The sequence below is a fragment of the Helianthus annuus genome, chromosome 9 (assembly GCF_002127325.2).
Source record: "Helianthus annuus cultivar XRQ/B chromosome 9, HanXRQr2.0-SUNRISE, whole genome shotgun sequence".
Taxonomy (NCBI): domain Eukaryota; kingdom Viridiplantae; phylum Streptophyta; class Magnoliopsida; order Asterales; family Asteraceae; genus Helianthus; species Helianthus annuus.
In genome coordinates this window covers 173,280,379-173,305,204 of record NC_035441.2, presented here as the reverse complement: position 1 = coordinate 173,305,204, position 24,826 = coordinate 173,280,379, and the positions used below count along the sequence as shown (strand labels likewise).

The window sequence follows — 24,826 nt, the reverse complement described above, 5'->3', positions numbered from 1 at the left end:
TCGCATACGAATTCGATCATAACTTTCTCGTTTTAAAACGGAACCTTGCGAAATTTATATCGTATATCCTAGTGAGCGTAATTTACTGTTTCAAAGTCTCGGGTTTGTTAAAGGGTCACTCAGAGGTATAACTTAAACATGTTGACACATTTAACCCCTGTAGTTTGTAATCTCTCACTTTCTTCGACATTTCGTTCCGTACGATCCATGATTTATTTGTTTGAAGGTACGAGCATCATTTAGGGTTACTGTACAGTATATTTATCCCTTGTTGACATTTTGAACCCTTGGATTCACATACTTTCTATGTTTGTCAACTTTAGTCCTTATTTAGCATTTATTATCACGTGTAAACTTATGACACGTGTCAATACATTATAGGACGCAAAATTTCGAGGTGTTACATCCTCACCCCTTTAAAAGAAATCTCGACCTCGAGATTTATTGAAATAATTGAGGGTACTTTTCTTTCATCGTGGATTCTACTTCCCACGTGTACTCGGGACCTCTACGGGCATCCCATTTTACCTTCACAATCGGTATATACTTCCTACGAAGCTTCTTAACCTGTCGATCCTCGATCGACACCGGTTTTTCTACAAACTTTAGGCTCTCATCGATGTGTACATCTGTATGCGGTATAACCAGTGATTCATCAGCGAAACACTTTTTCAGATTACAGAGGTGGAACACATTGTGGATACCACTGAGCTCTTCCGGTAAGTTTAATTTGTAGGCAACCGATCCGACACGTTCGATTACCTCGAAGGGTCCAATATATCTCGGGCTTAACTTGCCTTTCTTACCGAATCGCATCACCCCCTTCCAGGGTGATACCTTAAGCAACACCTTGTCGCCTACCTCGAAATTGAAAGGCTTACGCTTCAAATCTGCGTAGCTTTTCTGCCTGTCTCGGGCAGCTTTCAATCGAACGCGAATTTGGACAATCTTGTCCGTTGTTTCAAATATTATATCAGGTCCTGTCATCTGGACATCTCCAACTTCTGCCCAACAAACGGGCATTCTACACTTTCTACCATATAAGGCTTCAAAAGGTGCAGCCTTAATGCTCGTATGGTAGCTGTTGTTATAGGAGAACTCGACCAATGGTAGGTGGTTATCCCAACTACCACCTAAGTCGATCGCACATGCACGAAGCATGTCTTCCAACGTTTGGATTGTACGCTCACTCTGCCCATCTGTCTGAGGGTGGTAAGTCGTACTAAAGTTCAAACGTGTGCCCAAAGATTGTTGGAAACTTTTCCAAAAGTGTGACGTGTACCTGGTATCTCTATCAGAGATGATAGACACAGGCACGCCATGCAGGGCTACAATCTTATCTACAAACAACTGGGCTAACATATCGGAGCTATGAGTCTCCTTTATGGGTAGGAAATGTGCTGACTTAGTCAGTCTATTAACTATTACCCATATTGTATCGTTTCCCTTCTTTGTCTTTGGCAACTTGGTGATGAAATCCATCGTCACCATTTCCCACTTCCACTCAGGAAGTTTAGGCTGTTGTAGCAAGCCTGACGGCTTTTGATGTTCAGCTTTTACTTGCGCACAAGTCAAACACTTTGCTACATAGGTGGCTATAGACTTCTTCAAGCCTATCCACCAGAAGTTTGCCTTCAAGTCCTGGTACATTTTTTCCGCTCCAGGATGAACGGAATATCGGGAACTGTGGGCTTCCTGAAGGATAACGTCACGAAGACCTCCGTACACAGGAACCCATATCCTTCCATTCAATCTCAGAATTTCGTCTTTGCCGTAGGATAACTGCTCTTCAGTTACTCCTAGCTTTTCGTTAGGATAGTTAGCTTTTGACACAGCTTCTTTCTGTGCAGCTAACAACCTCACCACATACCATTCATCATTCTTGGTGTTAACGGTCACTTCGTGACCTCACCGCATACCATTTATCATTCATTTCTTTATCATTCATGCATTATTTTGCTTTCAATAATTCATTTTCGCAGGTCATAAAACCATACTATCCTTCATTACGAACATTCTAGACATGTTAATCAAAACATACATTCATTCTTATACTTACTTCTTATTCCTTCGTTATTTAACTAATTGCCTTCGTGTTAGTAAACTTATATTCACGGTTTCATTGTCATTCACGTTTACATTGTCCGCCATCTACATATAACATTTATTACATTCATTAGATTTCATTTCATACTTCCCACCATCGTGTTTTAACATCATTTTATCATGACACATTCCATTCATCATTCATACTTCATGCCATATCGTCATTGACGATCGTATCGTATCATTCTTTATTTTAGACATTCATTCATCCTTTCTATCATATAACCATGCTAGTGATACGTAGCTCTCATTCTTTCTAATACGTAAAAGAAATTACTCGCGACTAAATCATACTTAAACTTTCTTTGGAAACTCAACGTTTCCGACAACCAACTTCATAGTATTCTTTATCCCATATGCCTTGGTATCATTTTTTTTAATTCTTTTTATCCCCTATTTTATATATATTTGTGGTTACAAATTCGATTGAATCGACATTTAATTGTGTTTTATTTGAATATTGTAGTTTTGGAAAGCTTGTTGGTGATTCGTTGCGGAAAACTCAAGAAAATATGAAGTTTGTGGAAATTTTGCCCAAACACAGCTGTGTTGGTTATCTGGGTACAATGCTTCGACATATTGAGAATTTTGGCCCATTTACAAAAGACGATGCTTGTTGCTGAGATTAGGGTGTGTGGCAAGGCTGACAGTATTCTGTACTGTTATACTTGATCGTTTTGAGTGAGTTCTTCTTCTCAATCTGAGATTAGGGTGTGTGGCAAGGCTGACAGTATTCTGTACTGTTATACTTTGACTTTTGCTTTGACTTCAGTTCTGACCCGTTATGATATGATTTAAATATGCCTTAGGACTCTCTTAGGACCAGGTTATATGATGGTATGACCCTCTGTGACCGGTTCGTTGTTTGTCCGAGTCGTTTGCACATTTCCGTTATATGCTTAAATGTTGACCATAACGCCCTTTTAACTTTAAAACGATAATTTTGGACATATGAAAGGACAATAACCTTAGTTACTAATTTCTAAGCATGTCCCTAAAATTTCATATCAATCCGAGGTCTAGAATTGGAGTTATGCTAAATAGTGCAATTACGGAAACTTTAGTAATTAAACGGCGCAATTAGCCTAAAGCCTATCTAAACCCAAATTTCAACACCAAACCTTTTATACACTGATATAAAATAATATTTTGGGATTTTTAAAGATTTTTAATTATTTTTAACATGTTCATAACCTGCGGTTATGGCATTTGATTCGGTAATACCGAATATACCCTTTTCGGACGTAAAATGAGTTCTACAAGGTATTTTGACCCGAATCCAGTTGCTACTGATTTTAAATAATAAATAAAGTATTTTGAACTTTATAACCTGTTCAGAAAACTCAGAATACCTGTAGATCTCGGAAATCTCTTTTATAAGCTTTAAAATGACCAAAATACCCCTACGGGGCGTATATTGGAATTAAACTCGTTATGGGCATAATGGAAGGTATCCTACTGATACCACAACCTCTTTAGAGCATATTAACTCAGGAAGCCTGTGTAGGACTCTTACGGTTACCCGTTACGCCATTTGCGCGTACGGTTCGGTTTATGTAACTAATTTACATAAACTAGCCGAAACGGGTCAAACCTTATCGATTTTACCTCAAAATCCAGAATGTGTTTATATTACCCATATAAAACAAGTCTTCAAACTTGTTGGGTCCAAACAATATTCCATTCTCGGTTTTCGCCTTTCATGCGATTAAACCGTAATTATCTTTTAAAACTGACCGGTCTAAGCTAAGGCTAAATTAAAGACCCGTTAGGATTCTAATAGGTTGTTATAAACCTTCGTTCCAGAATAGGAGACCAGTAAAAGATACTTGCATTTGTTTATTGAGGTTATTACTTGCTCAGGTAAATACTTTTAACTTATTTTCCGTTATACGGGCTTGGGTTACGGTATATAAAATACCGCTTGGTCGGGCAATTGACCCTAACTCATTAGTAGTTGGGTATTATCAATGTGACCATTTTAAAAATTGGTTTTGTTGGCTTTACGCCTTTGGGAGCTTAATGACCATGTCCCGGATATCCTTGGCAGCATTTTACGAAATCGCCACGACCTTGACACGCGGGTGTAGGCGTACACCCGACAATGTGTCCATAATTATAAAGGTATAACCGTTGGTTTTCCCGCCACGGTTTTATGCTATGTGGTGCGTCAATTAACCTTAAACCCGACATGATCCGGGCGACCGAACACATAGTGAACATGTAATTCTTTTACAAGATTAAATTTGATTAATTATCCCAAGTTATAAAGAGTTTGTGCCTTGTGCATTCAAATCAATTTTATTAAACTTTTACAAAAGTGTTGGTTGAATGTATTTACCAGTGTAAACTGACGTATTTTCCCCCAAAAAGATTAAATGCAGGTTCTACACGAAATAGGTTGGCCACTCCTTAGCATCGTTAGAGTCTCGCAAGCCTGGATGCTACTACCTGTTGAACACTATTCCTATTTTTATTTTGATCCCCTGTGGATTATTTTCGACTACTTGTGATACAGGATATTACATTTGGTGGTTGAAATATATCTATCTTTATGCTTCCGCTGTGCATTTAAATATTGTGTGGTTTGACTATATTGTTGCCAACTACGTCACGGTAATCCCCCACCGGGCCCACCGGTGAAACGTGTGGAAATCGGGGTGTGACAGGTTGGTATCAGAGCCAACGTTGAGTGAATTAAACACTATCCCTATGTGTTTAATCTCAATGACACAATTGCACATACTCGAGTCTAGACAAGAACATAGGACAAATTCGAATTGTGGTTCCAGTTTGTCTTTTATTGTTTGTTGTTGAATTAATATTTGTTAAGCAGGAAATATGCCACCAGCAATCAGAAGAGGAGGAAGAGGCAAAGGGTCGATCACTACCCACAATGATCACAAGGCTGGACCTTCATACATGCGAGCTCCTTCCAACACAAGGAGTGAAGAACCTCAGAGGCGTAGGAGGAACCTCTTTGAGCCAGCCAGACGGTCTACCTCACACAGTTCGACGCCTTCATACCGTCACTCTTTTGGGCCGAACTCGGAAAACGAGCCCAGTAACCCTCAACCTTCGTTCATACCTCTCCAGCGTTCTGTTTCGCACCGTTCCTATGGTGATCCTACTCCTTACTTCCAAGGCCAGTTCAACCCGGCAGACTATGTCTAAGAACCAGTGGGTTTTAACCCTCTAGGACCACTTCTCCGAAGACAATGCGGTAGATATGGATGAGGACACGGACCCCATCGAACCTGCAAGAGGTACCCCCGACCATCCTATCGAGATCTCTGATGGGTCATCCTTCCATGGAACACCCTATCAAGGTCCCGACAGTTACCAGGCAAGGTTTAACCAGTGCGAGTGGTACTTTACACCCTCTCACTATTCTTCGCCCCATGCGCAACAACAACAGCAGCATCAGGATCCTTCCGAGGATTCACGTTTTGTGGCAGTTACGCCACCGCCTCCGCCGCCACCAGTTCAACAAGCACCTCTGGATCCGCCAAGGCGTAGGAGATCAGGCGCGCGGATATCCGCATGAAGAGGGGATTTTCATTTCAGCACCCCTCGACACTCCAGTGGCAGTCATTTTCCGCCACTGCCAGAAGACCCACAAATAGGTGGACCTTCGAGTCACCCTGCAGAGGTGAATTCGGCACCAGTTGCACCACCTCCGCCACCATTTGGGTACGATAACCCGATACCTGCGTACGCCGGTTCCACAGCGTACAGTCCATTTGAGCAGCCAACTCACACTCACTACAACTATATGGGTGGTGACCCATACATAGAAGCGGCGGCAAATTATCACGCCCTTCATCCTGAAGTACCTTATGAAACACCTTGGGGAATGGGATACTCAACTCATGGGTACCCAATACCCGCTAGAACTCCGGCTCAGCACGTAATGCAGCAGCCGCGTTTTTCCCCACCAGAACAGGACGAAATTCTCCACCGTTTGAACAGAGTGGAACGAGACTTTGAGCAAGAGCGTAAGAATAATCGTGGATTCCTCAAAGGCCTAGCAAACCTGTTAAAAGGGAAGAAGAAGCGAGATCATTAGTCTTTAGATGTACTATTGTATTTCCTATTTTAATCAAGTCCCTGTGTGGACATTTATTTGTTTTAGTCCCTGCGTGGACCATTGCCTTTCAGTCCCTGCGTGGACTTATCTTTTGTCCCTGTGCGGACATCTATCCTTATATTTGGTCCCTGCGTGGACTTGTTTTTTGTAAACCTCTGCGTAGGTATTTGTCTATTTAAAGTCCCGTTTAGGGTAGTGTGTAATCATTCTTATGATTAATGGAATGTTAACTTATAAAACTTCATTTTTGTCATTATATACATTATTGTATGAAATAAATCAAGAATCATTCCTTTTAAATAAGTCCGCCTAAATGAAGAATCTTAATGGTGAGACCTAGCCTGGTGTCATTATAAGACCCGGCCTAGATGGTGAGACCTGAGTAAAAGATTCAGATTCCTGTTAACCTCTGTAAACATGTTAACATTCTTGGCAGATGTGATTCGTTAAAATCGCATGCGTCATTCTTATAAAAGAATCCTTCTAAGGATTCCAAAACCTAAGTTAATGATTTATAAATCATGGGTTTACATCATCAAGTAGATGATTACTTATCAAACATCCATTAGTGATGTAGTGCCTACGGGCCATACTTATTGTCATATAAGACAAAAGACAGTTGTAGTCTATGACTCCCTGTCAGAAAAGGTAAAAGAACTATGGTTCAAACCTTCATGCCTTGATTCTCTGAAATCCTGGCTGATGATATATAAAACGTCCATGTGACTAGGCTTTTGTGCCACTAACAATATTGTTTGTAATTAGGATAAGTTATATTCAAATCCTAAATAAATGCGAGTAACAAATTAACCAGATATGGTCTATGTTTACCATGGTTGATGAATTACCCAATAAGGGTAATTCCATAATAAACTCCCAAATAAGACTTCTGTTATTATCTTCTGTAGCAGATCAAGATTTCAATGGCTGACTCAGGCGAGAATAGCAGTCATCCAAAGGAGGATGGGAACGATAACGCCCAAGTTAACATAACGACTGCTGAATTAAAAGCGTTTGTAGACAACGCTGTTAAAGAAGCCTTAGAGCGGCAGTATGAAGAGTATAGGGAATTTCGAAGTAGGACCCGATCTGCACCACACTCTAAACCAAGAACCCATTCTGAATCTCATAGCAAACCACTCTCTAAACCTAAGAAGGATGATGATCGTCATTCATCAAATGAAAACAGTGCCCGTCCTAAGAAGATAGTGTTCGATAATGCACCTCGCGCCAAGGGTTGCACATATAAGTATTTTGTTTCCTGCAAGCCCCGAGATTTTACTGGGGAAAAAGGTGCTGTGGATTGCATGACCTGGCTGGACGAAATGGACATTGTGGTGGACGTTAGTGGTTGTGCTGAGAGGGATGTGGTGAAGTTTGTATCCCAGTCATTTAAGGGTGAAGCCCTAGCGTGGTGGAGGTCATTGGTTCAAGCCTCAGGAAAGGTTGTTCTGTACAGCATGACATGGGAGCAATTTGTTGCTCTCATCAAAGAAAACTACTGCCCTCAACACGAGGTCCAGAAGATAGAATCTGATTTCCTATCACTGGTCATGAAGAACTTAGATTGCCAGGCTTATCTCACAAGTTTCAACACCCTGTCAAGATTGGTTCCGTACCTTGTGAACCCGGAACCTAAACGGATCGTGCGTTTCATCGGGGGTCTGGCCCCGGAGATCAAAGCTAGCGTGAAGGCTTCTAGGCCTGCTACATTTAGATCCGTAGCAGATATATCTCTGTCTCTTACACTGGATGCAGTAAGACAGAGATCATTGAGAAATGCTGACACTGAGAAGAGGAAACGTGAAGATGGTGATTCACGTAGGTCAAGCAAGAAGCATCGGGGAAATCGTGACCACAAGAAGGGATCAGAGACCAAGAAGAATGACCGACAGTCTGGCGATAGGCCCAAGTGCAATGTTTGCAAGAAGCACCATTTCGGAAGGTGCAGGTATGAACAGAAATCCCAGCCGAAGGCATGTGGGATTTGCAAGTCCTCTGAGCATAGGACACTTGAGTGCAAGAAACTCAAGGATGCAACTTGTTAAAGTTGCAACGAAAAAGGGCACATCAAGACTAACTGCCCAAAGATAGTGAAGAAGGCTGAAGAAGGGAAAAAGACCAATGCCAGGGTCTTTCAGATGAATGTTCAAGAGGCTATCCAGAACGACAACGTTATAACCGGTAAGTTTCTCATTAATGATGTATTCGCAAGAGTATTATTTGATTCCGGAGCAGATAAATCCTTTGTGGATAATAAGTTTTGTGAGTTGTTAAAATTGCCTGTTAAAGCCTTGAGTGTGAATTATGAGGTAGAGTTAGCTGATGGGACTATGGAAACAATCTCAACTGTGTTAGATGGATGTGTCATATCCAGTAGGAACCACTCATTTCCTTTATCCATGTTACCCTTTAAGCTAGCTGGTTTCGACATAGTGTTGGGTATGGATTTCAGGTTGTGTGCAACAAGAAACAAGTGGTGATCAAGACTCCGTCTGGAGAACCACTTACCATTCAAGGAGATACTCGGCATGGATTGCCTGCACAAGTGTCTATGCTAAAGGCATCCAGATGTTTGAAGAAGAGATGTGTCATCTATATGGCACAGGTGACCATTTGTGAGGAGAAACCCAAGATTGAAGACATCCCAGTCATCTCTGACTATCCTGAATTTTTCCCGGAAGAACTTCCTGGTTTGCCACCAGATAGGCAAGTGGAATTCAGTATCGACATCATTCCAGGAGCAGCGCCTATTGCAAGAGCACCGTATAGATTGGCGCGACAGAAATGAAAGAATTAAGAACGCAACTAGATGATCTGCTAGCCAAAGGTTTTGTTAGACCTAGTTCGTCTCCATGGGGAGCACCAATATTGTTCGTCAAAAAGAAAGATGGTTCGATGCGTCTATGCATCGATTACCGTGAGCTTAATAAGGTTACTATCAAGAATAGGTATCCTTTGCCCAGGATCGACGATCTGTTCGATCAATTGCAAGGAGAGAGCTACTTTTCCAAGATTGATCTCAGGTCAGGCTACCATCAATTGAAGGTCAAGGATGAAGACGTGCACAAGACTGCATTTAGGACTCGTTATGGTCATTTCGAGTTCCTAGTGATGCCTTTTGGGCTCACTAATGCACCTGCCGCATTCATGGATCTCATGAATCGCGTTTGTAAGCCTTACTTGGATAAATTTGTCATTGTCTTCATCGATGACATCCTCATATACTCAAAAAGTCAAGCTGACCACGAGAAGCATCTGCGATGTATTCTTAAATTGCTTCATCAAGAAAGGCTTTATGCCAAATTCTCTAAATGTGAATTTTGGCTACGAGAAGTCCAATTCCTTGGACATGTAGTCAGTGAGCGTGGTATCCAAGTGGATCCCGCCAAGGTTGAAGCCGTCATGAATTGGCAGGAGCCAAAGACGCCTACGGAGATTCGCAGTTTCTTAGGTTTAGCAGGATACTACAGACGCTTCATCGAAAATTTCTCAAGAATTGCTGCACCCCTAACTTCTTTAACTAGAAAGAATATAAAGTTTAATTGGGGCCCTAAGTAGCAAGAAGCATTTGATATCTTTAAACAGAAGCTGAGCAATGCCCCTGTGTTGACATTGTCGGACAAAATGGAAGAATTTGTTGTATACTGCGACGCATCACACACCGGGATGGGTTGTGTGCTTATGCAGAAGGGCAAGGTCATTGCCTATGTTTCACGGCAATTGAAAGTGCATGAAAAGAATTACACCACCCATGACTTGGAGTTGGGTGCCGTTGTATGTGCACTAAAACTATGGAGGCATTATTTGTATGGCATCAAATTCGTGATCTATTCTGATCATAAGAGCCTTCAGCATCTGTTCAATCAGAAAGATTTGAATATGAGGCAGCGACGTTGGATGGAGACTCTGAACGATTATGACTGTGAAATAAGATACCATCCAGGCAAGGCCAACGTAGTCGCAGATGCCTTGAGCATAAAAGAAAGAGTGAAACCAATAAGGATCAATGCCAAGAGCATTGAAATCAAGAACAGTCTGAATGAGAGATTGTTAGCTACACAGAAAGAAGCTGTGTCAGAAGCTAACTATCCTAACGAAAAGCTAGGAGTAACTGAAGAGCAGTTATCCTACGGCAAAGACGGAATTCTGAGATTGAATGGAAGGATATGGGTTCCTGTGTACGGAGGTCTTCGTGACGTTATCCTTCAGGAAGCCCACAGTTCCCGATATTCTGTTCATCCTGGAGCGGACAAAATGTACCAGGACTTGAAGGCAAACTTCTGGTGGATAGGCTTGAAGAAGTCTATAGCCACCTATGTAGCAAAGTGTTTGACTTGTGCGCAAGTAAAAGCTGAACATCAAAAGCCGTCAGGCTTGCTACAACAGCCTGAACTTCCTGAGTGGAAGTGGGAAATGGTGACGATGGATTTCATCACCAAGTTGCCAAAGACAAAGAAGGGAAACGATACAATATGGGTAATAGTTGATAGACTGACTAAGGTGTTGTTTGTTTTTTCAAAGGTAAAACGTCTGCAGTCTGCGGACCACATCTGCAGACATCTGCAGCTAAAGAGGTGGACCAAACATCTGCAGTCTGCAAGAAGAAGACTGTTTGTTTTTTTAAACTTTCACCCCCATTAAAAAAATAGATAAAGCAAAAAGGATTGAAGATCAGGTCACTTAACAAGCTCACAATTAACTGTTACCTATAAAATTAGAAATTAACATACTATATATGAGATATTTATAAATCAAATCACCAGCTCAGAAATAACCTTATAGAACTTATCATCAACCTACTACCAACCACTATGGGGGCAGCTGTAAGTCCGGCCTTTCTTTCATCATTGCCAGTTCAAACCCAATTTTCACCATTAATCAACAAATAATATATTTTCAAAATTGTATCTTTAAGAAATCAAAGTGACAACTGATAAAATATTTCATTACAAACTGAGATAAATCAATAAATGAAATAGTGAAGATGTGTAATATACGTACCAATGCCTCTGCTCTGTTTGGGTATGCTGATCTCAGTGATGACGCCGATGAGGTTAACTTTCTTAATTGATTGAAGCCATGGCATCCATGATACGAAGAAACTTGTAATCGTCATCGTCGTCGTTCTTTAGATTCGACATTGCACGCTACTATTGATGTGTGTTGAAACCCTAGTTTTATTGGAATGGAGGGAATGTCGCCGGAGCTTGTGGAGGTGGGGGAGCTCGGCGGATGAGGGGGTGGCGGAGGTGGGCGGCGGCGGGTATGGAGGTGGCCGCCGGGAGGAGGAAAGGTTGGAGGAGAAGAAATTAGGGTTTGTGTGTGTGAGACCTGTGTGTTTGAAGTGAGGTAGAAGAGAAAAGGAGAAGAGGTTAGAAGAGGAGAGTTCACATCTGCCCCAAGAAGAGGACGGGCAGACATTTTTTAATGAAATCACTTCGAGAAAACAAACACACTGCAGACTCAAACGTCTGCGCGTGGTCTGTGTGGGGCAGACATAAGAGGTTTAGAAGAGCTTTTCACAGAAAACAAACACCCCCTAAGTCAGCACATTTCCTACCCATAAAGGAGACTCATAGCTCCGATATGTTAGCCCAGTTGTTTGTAGATAAGATTGTAGCCCTGCATGGCATGCCTGTGTCTATCATCTCTGATAGAGATACCAGGTACACGTCACACTTTTGGAAAAGTTTCCAACAATCTTTGGGCACACGTTTGAACTTTAGTACGGCTTACCACCCTCAGACAGATGGGCAGAGTGAGCGTACAATCCAAACGTTGGAAGACATGCTTCGTGCATGTGCGATAGACTTAGGTGGTAGTTGGGATAACCACCTACCATTGGTCGAGTTCTCCTATAACAACAGCTACCATACGGGCATTAAGGCTGCACCTTTTGAAGCCTTATATGGTAGAAAGTGTAGAACGCCCGTTTATTGGGCAGAAGTTGGAGATGTCCAGATGACAGGACCTGATATAATATTTGAAACAACGGACAAGATTGTCCAAATTCGCGTTCGATTGAAAGCTGCCTGAGACAGGCAGAAAAGCTACGCAGATTTGAAGCGTAAGCCTTTCAATTTCGAGGTAGGCGACAAGGTGTTGCTTAAGGTATCACCCTGGAAGGGGGTGATGCGATTCGGTAAGAAAGGCAAGTTAAGCCCGAGATATATTGGACCCTTCGAGGTAATCGAACGTGTCGGATCGGTTGCCTACAAATTAAACTTACCGGAAGAGCTCAGTGGTATCCACAATGTGTTCCACGTCTGTAATCTGAAAAAGTGTTTCGCTGATGAATCACTGGTTATACCGCATACAGATGTACACATCGATGAGAGCCTAAAGTTTGTAGAAAAACCGGTGTCGATCGAGGATCGACAGGTTAAGAAGCTTCGCATGAAGTATATACCGATTGCGAAGGTAAAATGGGATGCCCGTAGAGGTCCCGAGTACACGTGGGAAGTAGAATCCACGATGAAAGAAAAGTACCCTCAATTATTTCAATAAATCTTGAGGTCGAGATTTCTTTTAAGGGGGTGAGGATGTAACACCTCGAAATTTTGCGTCCTATAATGTATTAACACGTGTCATAAGTTTACACGTGATAATAAATGCTAAATAAGGACTAAAGTTGACAAACATAGAAAGTATGTGAATCCGAGGGTTCAAAATGTCAACAAGGGATAAATATACTGTACAGTAACCCTAAATGATGCTCGTACCTTCAAACGAATAAATCATGGATCGTACGGAACGAAATGTGAAAGAAAGTGAGAGATTACAAACTACAGGGGTTAAATGTGTCAACATGTTTAAGTTATACCTCTGAGTGACCCTTTAACAAACCCGAGACTTTGAAACAGTAAATTACGCTCACTAGGATATACGATATAAATTTCACAAGGTTCCGTTTTAAAACGAGAAAGTTATGATCGAATTCATATGCGAGGGGTTAATTAACCTTAAACCCGGTTTTTTGCTATGTGGTGCGTCAATTAACCTTAAACCCGGCACGACCCAGGCGACCGAACGCATAGTGAACATGTAATTCTTTTACAAGATTAAATTTGATTAATTGTCCCAAGTTATAAAGAGTTTGTGCCTTGTGCATTCAAATCAATTTTATTAAACTTTTACAAAAGTGTCGGTTGAATGTATTTACCAGTGTAAACTGACGTATTTTCCCCAAAAAGATTAAATGCAGGTTCTACACGAAATAGGCTGGCCACTCCTTAGCATCGTTAGAGTCTCGCAAGCCTGGATGCTACTACCTGTTGAACACTATTCCTATCTTTATTTTGATCCCCTGTGGATTATTTCGACTACTTGTGATACTGGATATTACAGTTGGTGGTTGAAATATATCTATCTTTATGCTTCCGCTGTGCATTTAAATATTGTGTGGTTTGACTATATTGTTGCCAACTACGTCACGGTAATCCCCCACCGGGCCCACCGGTGAAACGTGTGGAAATCGGGGTGTGATTAGGATCCTCTAAATGACAACCGGGTCATGTTGAAATGTTTAGAAGTAAGAACGTATATGATTGGAAGGTTGTGAATTAAGTTCTAGTTGGGTTTATCAACCCTATAATGAGAGATAGGTGGTGTAGTCATAAAGGACCGTTAACACCTCGCATGAAAGAAAGGAAAGTATATAAAAGAAAATTTAATGATAGAATGGAATGAACATGACCAAAGAATAAATTTAATAATGATCTCGAATGATATAGTAGATGGCTGATGAAAACGAAGAAATTGTTAATAAAATATTTTCCGAGTAGCGGGTGGTGAGATAAAGTAAGTAAGAAGGATGAGGGATTCTATTCCCCTATGAACGAAAGGCATGTGTAATGTGGCCTATCGTGACCGACATTGATGATAATGTACAAGTGGAATGAAAGTTATTGAAATGTGATTATGAATGCGTCAATGTTACTTGAGATGACATGGAAAGTAAATGAAGTAATGAATGTAGAAAATGCTTAATTGTAGATAACGGGCGAAGGAAACACAAATGATAACAAATGACATGGTGGGAAGGAATAAAAGCGATGATTACGAAAGAGGATGGTATGGTCCTAGAATGTAATGAAATTTAACACCTCGAAATTTTGCGTCCAATAATATATTGACACGTGTCATAAGTTTACACGTGGTATTAAATACTAAATAAAGGACTAAAGTTGACAAACATTGAAAGTATGTAAAATTCGAGGGTTAAAAATGTCAACAAGGGATAAATATACTGTACAGTAACCCTAAATGATGCTCGTACCTTCAAACGAATGTATCATGGATCGTACGGAACGAATTATGGAAGAAAGTGAGGAATTACAAACTGCAGGGGCCAAATGTGTCAACATGTTTAAGTTATACCTCTGAGTGACCTTTGGGCATTGTAATGGTAAATTATACTCACTAGAATGCGCGATATAAATTTCACGAAGTTCCGTTTTAAAACGAGAAAGTTATGACCAAAATCGTATGCGAAGGGTTAAAAGAGTCAAACTTTGAAAGTTATGACTTTACGGGTAATAATAAATTAACCAAGGGTTAATAAGTTGGGTAAAAGCCACGGGGCCCTTATGCGTAATTAACCAAGGCCCAAAACGCAAAGTTACCCCTTCGAAACCCAAAGGCCAAGTGCAATAATTAAAAAGATTTGAAAATCTTGAAAAACAAGTCTCAGGCGGGCCGCGTAAAGATTACAAAAGATCTTACGCGGGCCGCATTGTCAGTAAAGATATGGGCTCTGACGAATGGATTCAGGCGACCCGCGTAAAGGTTGCATGATCCTTAACGCGGGCCGCGTCAGCCCCCCAGATATAGAAAAGTCGGACAGGAGCACTGTTTGCTGTTTTAACCGACTTATGAAGCAATTATGAGAGCATGGGGGCCCCCTAAACGTCCCCTAGCACTCAGGGACACTTGGTGATCATCCAATAACACTTGTAGCCTTACGTGCTGTTTGTTTTTTCAGAGGTAAAATGTCTGCAGTCTGCGGACCATATCTGCAGACATTTGCAGCTGAAGAGATGGACCAAACCTCTGCAGACTGCAAGAAGAAGACTGTTTGTTTTTCACCATCACACAAACAGCAAAAAAATATAACAGAAAAAAGAAAAAAAATGCACACTTCATCAAGAAACCAAGAAAGTTTCAAAATTGGGACAACAATGGCCAATAAAACACAATTTCTCCCCACAAACACAAAAATCAAGAAACCCCTTTTGATTAAAGCAAAAACAACCGTCTGGTCTACTCATATAACTGTTGATAATCAATTTTTACCTTATAACCAATTTTTACCTTATAACCAGTGTAGATATCGACAGCAAGAACCCAGAATTCAAAGGAGTGTTGCCATGGTCTGAACCCAGTTGAAACCTTTTCTTGAAAATCTTTGAAATCCAGAGGCATTCTTTAATGTCTCAACTGCCTCAAGTGTGTGGGTTTCTACAGGATTATGAACGAATATGGAAAAAAGATAAATAAATTTAGGGGCTTTTTCATTATATGTGTGATTCAAGTGGTCAACCTTTTGCCGGACGACAGTGGGAAGGTGGCGGATAGGTCGCCGACGGGCAGGGTTGGCGGAGGTCGACGACCGTTGTGGAGGTGGCGGAGGTGGTGGCGCTGGTAGGTGGCGGAGGTGGGAAGAGGAGTAGGGTGGAGGAGAGGTGGTGGAGGAGAAGAACAAGGTGGCTGGGGCTGGTGAGGAGGGAGGTGGGTGGCGGACGGCGGTGGGAGGGTGATGAGGTGGTGGTGGAGATGGGATGAAGAAGTTAGAGTTTTGTTGTTTGAGAGCAGAAAAGGGAAGAGAGAAGAGGAGAAGATGATAGAAGAGGTAAAAAGAGGTTGGTCCATGTCTGCCCCAAGAAGAGGGCGGGCAGACTTTTTTTAACGAAACATCTTCCGGAAAACAAACAGTCTGTAGGGGCCATTGTCTGCGCGTGGTCTGCGCGGCGCAGACATAAGAGGTTGCGCAGACCTTTTTGGAAAAAACAAACAGCACCTTAGTTGTTAATGATCTAAGGTGTGAAGTTTACTATAAAAGGCCATTTAGTGCACCATTGTTCTTCACACCTTCAAACAACTCTTCTGATCATTTCTGGAGCTCAAGTGTCTTCATTTCTCATCCCTGGTCGTGCATAGGACTCTTGTAAGTATGCTCCACCCTTTGTGGTTTAGTTTTTGCATAGTTATAGCTTAAAAGTCAATCCGTCGTAATTAACGATTGACTTAACGGTAAATCACAAATGGTCCAGTGGTTTGTCGAATCAAAGGTAGTTATATGTTGGTAATCACGTGGGCATTAAACCCCAAAAAGGGCACCCTCTGATTCCCACTCCAACTAGTCCAAATGTCGAGTCAAACTTGCTTAGAAAAAGTCAACAGAATGCTAACTTTCGATTTTATGCATAATCAGTAATGTAGATGGCATGTAACCTGTTTTGACACTCATAAAACATGATGATAAGTATTAAAATTGGTCTAAGCTTGTTTGATCCGATCATTTACTGTTTTGACCCGGTTCGGAACCGAAAGTCACATAACTTTGACTTTTGCTTTGACTTCAGTTCTGACCCGTTATGGTATGATTTAGATATGCCTTAGGACTCTCTTAGGATCAGGTTACATGATGGTATAACCCTCTGTGACCGGTTCGTTGTTTGTCCTAGTCTTTCACACATTTCCGTTAAAAGCTCAAAAGTTGACCATGACACCCTTTTTACTTTAAAACGAGAATTTTGGACATGTGAAAGGACAATAACCTTAGTTGCTGAATTCTAAGCATGTCCCTAAAATTTCATGTCAATCCGAGGTCTAGAATGGGAGTTATGCTAAATAGCGCAATTACGGAAACTTTAGTAATTAAACGGCGCAATTAGCATAAAGCCTATCTAAACCCAAATTTCGACACCAAACCTTTTACACACTGATGTAAAATAATATTTTGAGATTTTTAAATATTTTTAATTATTTTTTTTACCTGCTCATAACCTACGGTTATGGCATCGATTCGGTAAATACCGAATATACCCTTTTCGGACATAACTTGAGTTCTACATGGTATTTTGACCCGATTCTAGTTGCTACTGATTTTAAATAATAAATAAAGTATTTTGAACTTTATAAACTGTTCGGAAAACTCAGATTTCCTGTAGAACTCGGAAATCTCTTTTATAATCTTTAAAAAGACCGAAATACCCCTACGGGGCGTATATTGGATTTAAACTTGTTATGGGCATAATGGAAGGTATCCTACTGATACCACAACCTCTTTAGAGCATATTAACTTAGGGAACCTGTGTAGGACTCTTACGGTTACCCGTTACGCCTTTTGCGCGCACGGTTCGGTTTATGTAACTAGTTTACATGAACTAGCCGAAACGGGTCAAACCTTATCGTTTTTACTTCAAAATCCAGAGTGTGATTATTATACCCATATAAAACAAGTCTTCAAACTTGTTGGGTCCAAATCACATTCCATTCCCGGTTTTCGCCTTTCACGCGATTAGACCATAATTATCCTTCGAAACTGACCGGTCTAAGCTAAGGCTAAATTAAAGACCCGTTAGGATTCTAATAGGTTATTATAAACCTTCGTTCCAAAATAGGAGACCAGTAAAAGATACTTGCATTTGTTGATTAAGGATTATTACTTGCTCAGGTAAATACTTTTAACTTATTTTCCGTTATACGGGCTTGGGTTACGGTATATAAAGATACCGCTTGGTCGGGGAATTGACCCAACTCATTAGAAGTTGGTTATTATCAATGTGACCCGTTTAAAAATTTGTTTTGTTGGCTTTACGCCTTTGGGAGCTTAATGACCATGTCCCGGATATCCTTGGCATCATTTTACGAAATGGCCACGACCTCGACACACGGGTGTAGGCGTACACCCGACAAAGTGTCTATATTTATAAAGGTATAACCGTTGGTTTTCCCGCCACGGCTTTATGCTTTGTGGCGTGTCTATTAACCTTAAACCCGGCACGACCCGGGCGACTGAACGCATAGTGAACATGTAATTCTTTTACAAGATTTAATTTATAAATTATCCCAAGTTATAAAGAGTTTGTGCCTTGTGCATTCAAATAAATTTTATTAAACCTTTTTCAAAAGTGTCGGTTGAATGTATTTACCAGTGTAAACTGACGTATTTTCCCTAAAAAGATTAAATGCAGGTTCTGTACGAAATAGGCTGGCTACTCCTTAGCATCGTTAGAGTCTCGCAAGCTTGGGATGCCATTATCTGTTGAACATTATTCCTATTTTATTTTGATCCCCTGTGGATTGTTTTCAACTACTTGTGATACTTTGATATTACATTCGATAGTTGAAATATATCTATCTTTATGCTTCCGCTGTGCATTTAAATATTGTGTGGTTTGACTATATTGTTGCCAACTACGTCACGGTAATCCCCCACCGGGCCCACCGGTGAAACACGTGGAAATCGGGGTGTGACATGAAAGGCAGGAATGATAATTACGATTAAGCTTAGAAAATATTGAACATGAAAGGATGATAGAATTTCGAGAATAGTATGGTCCTAAGGATTAAAATTTTTGTCTAACAAAAAGTAAATGTTAGTAGAACTAAAATTTTATGGGAAGATATTTATGTGGTAAGCATAGATAGAGACTTAAGAAAGGGTCGTAGACAGATGAAAGTTAGAGTCATTAGGTGGGAAGGAAAGTATGAAAGCAAATGAGGAGATGTTTTTTCTCCACCTAACTAAAGATAAGTATAAACATAACAAGTAAATGGCACAGATAGCCTGGTTAGTCAAGCATAATGTAGGACTAAAAGAACACATACACATAAATACATTAGTAGTCAAAGTTTTTACGTTACTTTAGGGGGTGACTAGGAAGAATGATGATGTTAATAATAGAGGAATCAAGTAGCAAGCTCATGGTGGGCATTATTGATTCAAACAACATAGTGAAGGAACAATGTATGGTTAGTGACTTGGAAGACAGAAGTAAATGACTCATAATGCTAGTAAGTAAATTATAATCTTCATATCAATATAGGAAATGATGACGGCTCTAAATTTTTGTTTATTGTAGAGTAAGATTAATAAATGTCTTGAAATGTCATGATGGAAAGATAGTAAGAGTCTATCCGCATATCGGAAAATGGGTAATAGAAAAGAATGAAAAGCGAGGAATTGTTAAGAAAGCGGGGTACACACTTAGTATGCCAAATTTAGAATAATTAGAAAGAACTATATGAAAAATGTAAAAGGTTAACGTAGATGGAAGCTAGAATGAAAATATAAGAATGGGTAACTGTTAGAGGGGGAATGTTACATAAATAGGGATCGAGTGGAATGTAAAATATGATGAATATTTGAATGGATATTTGAATAAATCTTACCTCCTGTCGAGTTCCCTATTGTATGTGAGGAATTATTAGAAGATAAGCCTCTAAAGAAAAGTTCAAGAGTTAAAGTTTTTATACACATGATTCTTGGTTCGTGTTATAAAACAACCCTACGTGGTAGAGTGTAATCTTAATTATCGAATGAATGGTTGTGCCGAGTTTTATGTAACTCATACGTGAAATGGAGTGGCATATGTACTAAGCTTATAATCTCGTATGTAGCGGAACCTAGGTTGATAAGAATTAACCCTTTGAGGTACAATGTTGGGTAATTGCCTTAGTATTACAATTGCTAGAAGGAATGAAGTATGTATGGTGGCTATGGAATGTGATAACAAGTATAGCTGAGCATACACCTCGCGTGTAATATGAGTTGCTCAAATGTAAGTATTGATTACACGATCATATTGATAGCGTGATTAAAGACTTATGTTGGCCTTGTAACCTAGGGATAGACAATAAAGAGGATTAGAGCAGGATAATATGTACACGATTTGTATAAATGTATACATTAAGTTGTGGTTAACCATGCAGTTATGATAGATCATCAGTGGAAGAAACATTGGTCTCGGGTAAAGATTATACGAAGGTATTACAAGAAAAGTATGAAAAGACCTATCAAGCAAATGATATGAAAGAAATTTTGCTTGATATTGGCCTTGAAAGGATGGGGAGTATATAGAAACTAGATAGTTAGAAACTATTGAATGATATTTGGTTTGTGATTTATTACGAATGAATAGGAATGACCGAGTATGAATATTATGATAATTATTTCCCCTAAGTATATGTTAGAGGTATGCGAGAATGAATGATCTGACAGATAAGTTTTAAGAAATCAGCTTGAACAATTGAATGATAATCATGAATAATGTAATAGGATCGCTTTGATTCATACAAGATTGAATTACCAGATGTATTAGACAAGTTCCGAGTAGTAACGACTGATTCATCATGAGGGATGATCGAATGAAAGCATGTTATCGAAGTTCGAGGTACGTAATTACGAAGGGATACAGATTAACTCGTCAGGATGTATGTATTCAGGTTTCGGAGACGAAACCTTCTTTAAGGGGGGTAGACTTGTAACACCCCAAAATTTCGTATGACTTGGAATAATAATTTAATAGGGATGTTTTAATAATAAGGAATGGTAAATATAGATTTTTACCGTTTCGAAAGTTTTTAATAATAAGTCTAAAACCCCTTATGCTAATGAAAGTGATTAAGTTAGTATGAGAATTAACCATTTTGACACACTTTAAAAAGACAAGGGACCAAAGGTGTAAATGTCTAATGAAGACTTGATAAATAAAAAAAATAAAAAAGAAAGAAAAGGAAACCAGTATTTGGTTCCTGGGTGCGATCGTACAAGGGGGAAGCCAAGGGGAAACCCTAAGTCTAAAGAATCTCACAAATCTTACAAATTGAAGGGATTAAAAGCTGAATTCTTGATTCAGGAGTTAGGAATTAGGATCTCCTAACTATATTTGATCTCAAGTAAGTCTAAAATTTGATGTTTTTATGAAATTCATGAAGTGGGTTATGTATAATTTATGATGTTTGTATGAAATCAAACCTAGATGTTGGATGATATGAACAAATAGGAGTTATATTATGTGCTATTTCGATTGTACTAGTAGTTGGGGTAAAACCCACTTGAGATTATGTAAGGTAGTAAAAAATTAGTAAAATTCATGGATGAATTATATAATGTTGATGTTAAACTCATGTTATAGGAGTGTTTAGATGAGTAACTTGATATGAATCATATGTAGTATGGTTATGATTGTTGATTTTGAAAGAATTGGTTGATTTATTTGATGAATTTAGGAGGAATGTGTTATAATTACTTGTACATTATGCTTATTAGAATGTACGCACGCCATGTGTTTGATGAAATGTCTAAATTAATGTAATTGTGATTTCATATGAAAATTTGCTAAATTTATGAAATGTGATTATGGTGGGAATGCATATGGTTCATAAACATCATATTGTATGACAAAGAATATGAGAATAATGAAAATTTCCGAAAGCTAAGCATATGAAGTTGTGATGTATAGGAACAAAGAAAGAGGAAGAAGCAAGTTACTCCAAGTCATAAGAGACACAAGACCACGGTAAGTTCATATGAACTTCATTTTCTCTACTTGTAGACTTGCGAATGTTAGTTTGGGTAATTAAATCCTAGTGTGGAATTTTTACGCTTGTTCATGGTAAAATTGTGTTATGTTGAGTATTGGTAATGGATAGGAAGTGTATTAGCAATGGATGCATTTTAACCCGCTTCAAGTGGGTCGAAATATTAAAAAGGAAGGATAATGTAATGGTTTAAGTAAAGACTTGTAGATAACGAGTCGGAATGAGGAAAAAGCGTTGAAAGCGTATGGTATGAATTGATCCGTTATGAATGGGTCGAAGGTCTTACATGTTGAATGTATTCGAAAGGTAAGAATAAATGAGCATGAAGAAATTTCATGCTAGAATGAAAAGAATGATTTAATAAGGTTGTTGATAAAATGTTTTATTTCGCTAATGGGTCGAATTAGAATAAGTAAAGGATAGGCGTTAAATTTGTTTTGAGATTTGAACTAATGAATGTTTGCGTTATGTATGTTAGGTAAATCCCGCTCTTGGCGATGCGAGCTCGGACCGAACACACTACATAGCCCTTTATGCGCTTCTGGTTAAAGTCGTCTTTTGTAAATGGGTCAAAACTTTTTCATAATGTAAATGTTAAATTTATGTCTAGGATGTTTCCTAAGTAAGTTAGGATTTTAAATCTTGTATGGTTATTACTTTTATATCTTTTGAAACATGTCGTAGAATGTATTTTGGAATGATTTCGTTATAAAGTAGGAAAACGTTTACTTTACGAATGGGTCATGTCAAAATTTTTCAAAAATTTGTATGAAGTCTATGTTATTTGTCAAATGTGAAAAGTAGGCGTTACACTAATTCCCTTCAACTAATTTGTCCAACCAAACACAAGGAATGGGATTCAAATTCCAATTCCCTTGAAATCCTATGGATTCCTGTCAACCAAACAGGCCCTTAGTCCTACCACGGGCGGACCTACCTTATGATAAGGGGTAGCCTCCGCTACCTTTGGCGCTCCGGCGATAGTGTAAATTTTGAAAAATTTGACTTTTTTTCGATTTTGTTACCCTTTTTTAAACGTTACCCTTATGAAGTGTTAGGATCTGAGGCTGACATGATTGTGTTTGTTTGTATGAACTTGACATGTCAATAAATGTAAAACAATGTAAAGTGCAGCGGAAATGGATACAAACTTTGTAAACACAATCAAAGGAAGAAAATAGTATGTTAAACACTTGTTTTACTCTGAGTCAAATGATTACAATGAAAATCAAAAGATTACAAGTATGCTTACAATACTAAGCTCCCCCTCAGCCTGATAACCCAAGGTTGATTGCCCAAGATGAAAGGATTGAATTGAGGAGAATAACTCACTCAAGACCATCAAATGTAACAGTACAGAGTATTGCTCCATTTATAGGCAAATCAAACCACTGAGGTATCTCAGCTGACATCACCAAGATAGTGACATCTAACCTCCTAACAAACTCTAACCTCTGATCCATACAGACACTGCTGTGTTAACTACTACTAATACATTATATTACAAAACAGACTTTTGATCAGCTGCTGCAACCTTCTACTGCTGTGAACCCAGCAACAGTTGTCTGGATCAGAAGTCCTTGACTCAAGGCAGTAGATTGAATCAGCAGGACTTCAGTCTTTCATCAGATCTTTAGTTGAGCAGCAGTTGTGGGTCAGCAGTTAGCAAGATCAGCAGATAGGAGGTCATCAATTGTTGTAATCACTTTCAAGGGGAGAAATTTGTATATAAACATCTGCTTATTCTGGATCCACTGCTCTGATCCAGTTTTGGCTTTAATTATCTGTTCCTCTGATAGGGTTCAATCCCAACAATCTCCCCCTGGAACAGATAATGCCAAAACTCTTCATTATTGTGGATATTTTATTGCCTCATTAACAGCTCCCTTATTTGGCCTTTAAATTGTAATTCAAAGTTAAGGGCATCTGTGTCTTCATCATCCCTGCTAAGTGGAAGATCAAGGAGATCCTGCAAATCTTCAAGACTCAGGCCAAGAGCTTGTTCCCTTGATATTTTCTTCACTTCTCCACCAGACCTGAGCAAAGTCAATACGCAGGTCTGTTTGTCAGTTTCCCACTTTTTTATTTTTGAGCCTGGTGGGTTTCTTGGGAGATGTTTATTAGCAGAGGTATTTGGTGAGGTTGGCCTGTTCATCACTGGCTGAGCAGTGTTAGCAGAGTTTTCCAGTTCGAATTCTTCTTTAAACTTTCTTAACAAGCCTTCTTTTACAACGACATTTCCAGTAAGAATTTCTTGAACTGTTTCAACACCTAACTGGCTTTGTCTCCTTCTTTTGTAGAAGGCAATACCAGTTGGAGCAGTGGCTCTCCTGATTTGCAGCTTTGATGGTCCTTTTAAAACCGCTGCTTCAGGATAGTCAGGTTTTTGAGGAACTTTTGGATCTTTCTTTCTTAATTCCTACAACCTTTTGTAGGTTGACCTGACCACATCTTCTTTCCATCTAGCAATTTGTCTTTTGTTACCAAATTCAGCAGCAACCAGTTCTTCTCTCATTCTTTTCAGTTCTACCTGTTTGTCAGGTACATTCTTTCTATACTTTGCCTAGTCAGGAGGAGTGTGAGTGACTTTTCTTTTTATCATGTCTTGAATTCTTGCTGCTTCATCTTCAAGCTCAGAAATAGTCCACTCTTTGTACATGTATCTCTCTCCTTTGTACTTTTTTGAGCCATGATGCTTTCAATGTAGTCTTTCTTCAAAGTTTCAGCTGCTCTTTCTGAAATTTGTTGACTGACATTCTTTGCAAAACGTTCTAGGGAACTGACTTGTGTGAGCAGATATTAGTAGTATCTAGAAATTTCTTTGTCAGATTTCCCTTGTGTGTTTCTTTTCGAGATATCCTCTGCTTGCTTGGCCTTTATCTTCAAATATTCATCGACATTTTTGGGCCAGGGATATCCTTTGATTGATGGCAAACTCCTTTTGGCAGGGTCATCCTCATAATAAAAGGATTTTATTTCTTCTCTTAACAGCTTCCAGTTCAAGAGGAAATTGAACACCTGCAGGAGGTAAGGGCTTGTGCATTGGAACTGAAGAAAGAGGAACTGGTTTTGGTATTT

At 39.5% G+C, this 24,826-nt stretch overlaps 1 long non-coding RNA gene and 1 other non-coding gene across 2 annotated transcripts; one reads left to right on the top strand and one right to left on the bottom strand.

Annotated features, from left to right (window-relative positions):
* Positions 1-10,958: 10,958 nt before the first annotated feature.
* On the bottom strand, positions 10,959-11,052 carry LOC118482541. Its single transcript, XR_004868575.1, has one exon. It is a non-coding gene; the product is annotated as a small nucleolar RNA snoR113 (small nucleolar RNA).
* Positions 11,053-20,965: 9,913 nt separating this feature from the next.
* LOC110874975 lies at positions 20,966-22,424 on the top strand. Its single transcript, XR_002556398.2, has 3 exons — positions 20,966-21,103; positions 21,670-21,726; positions 22,227-22,424. It is a non-coding gene; the product is annotated as an uncharacterized LOC110874975 (long non-coding RNA).
* Positions 22,425-24,826: the final 2,402 nt, after the last annotated feature.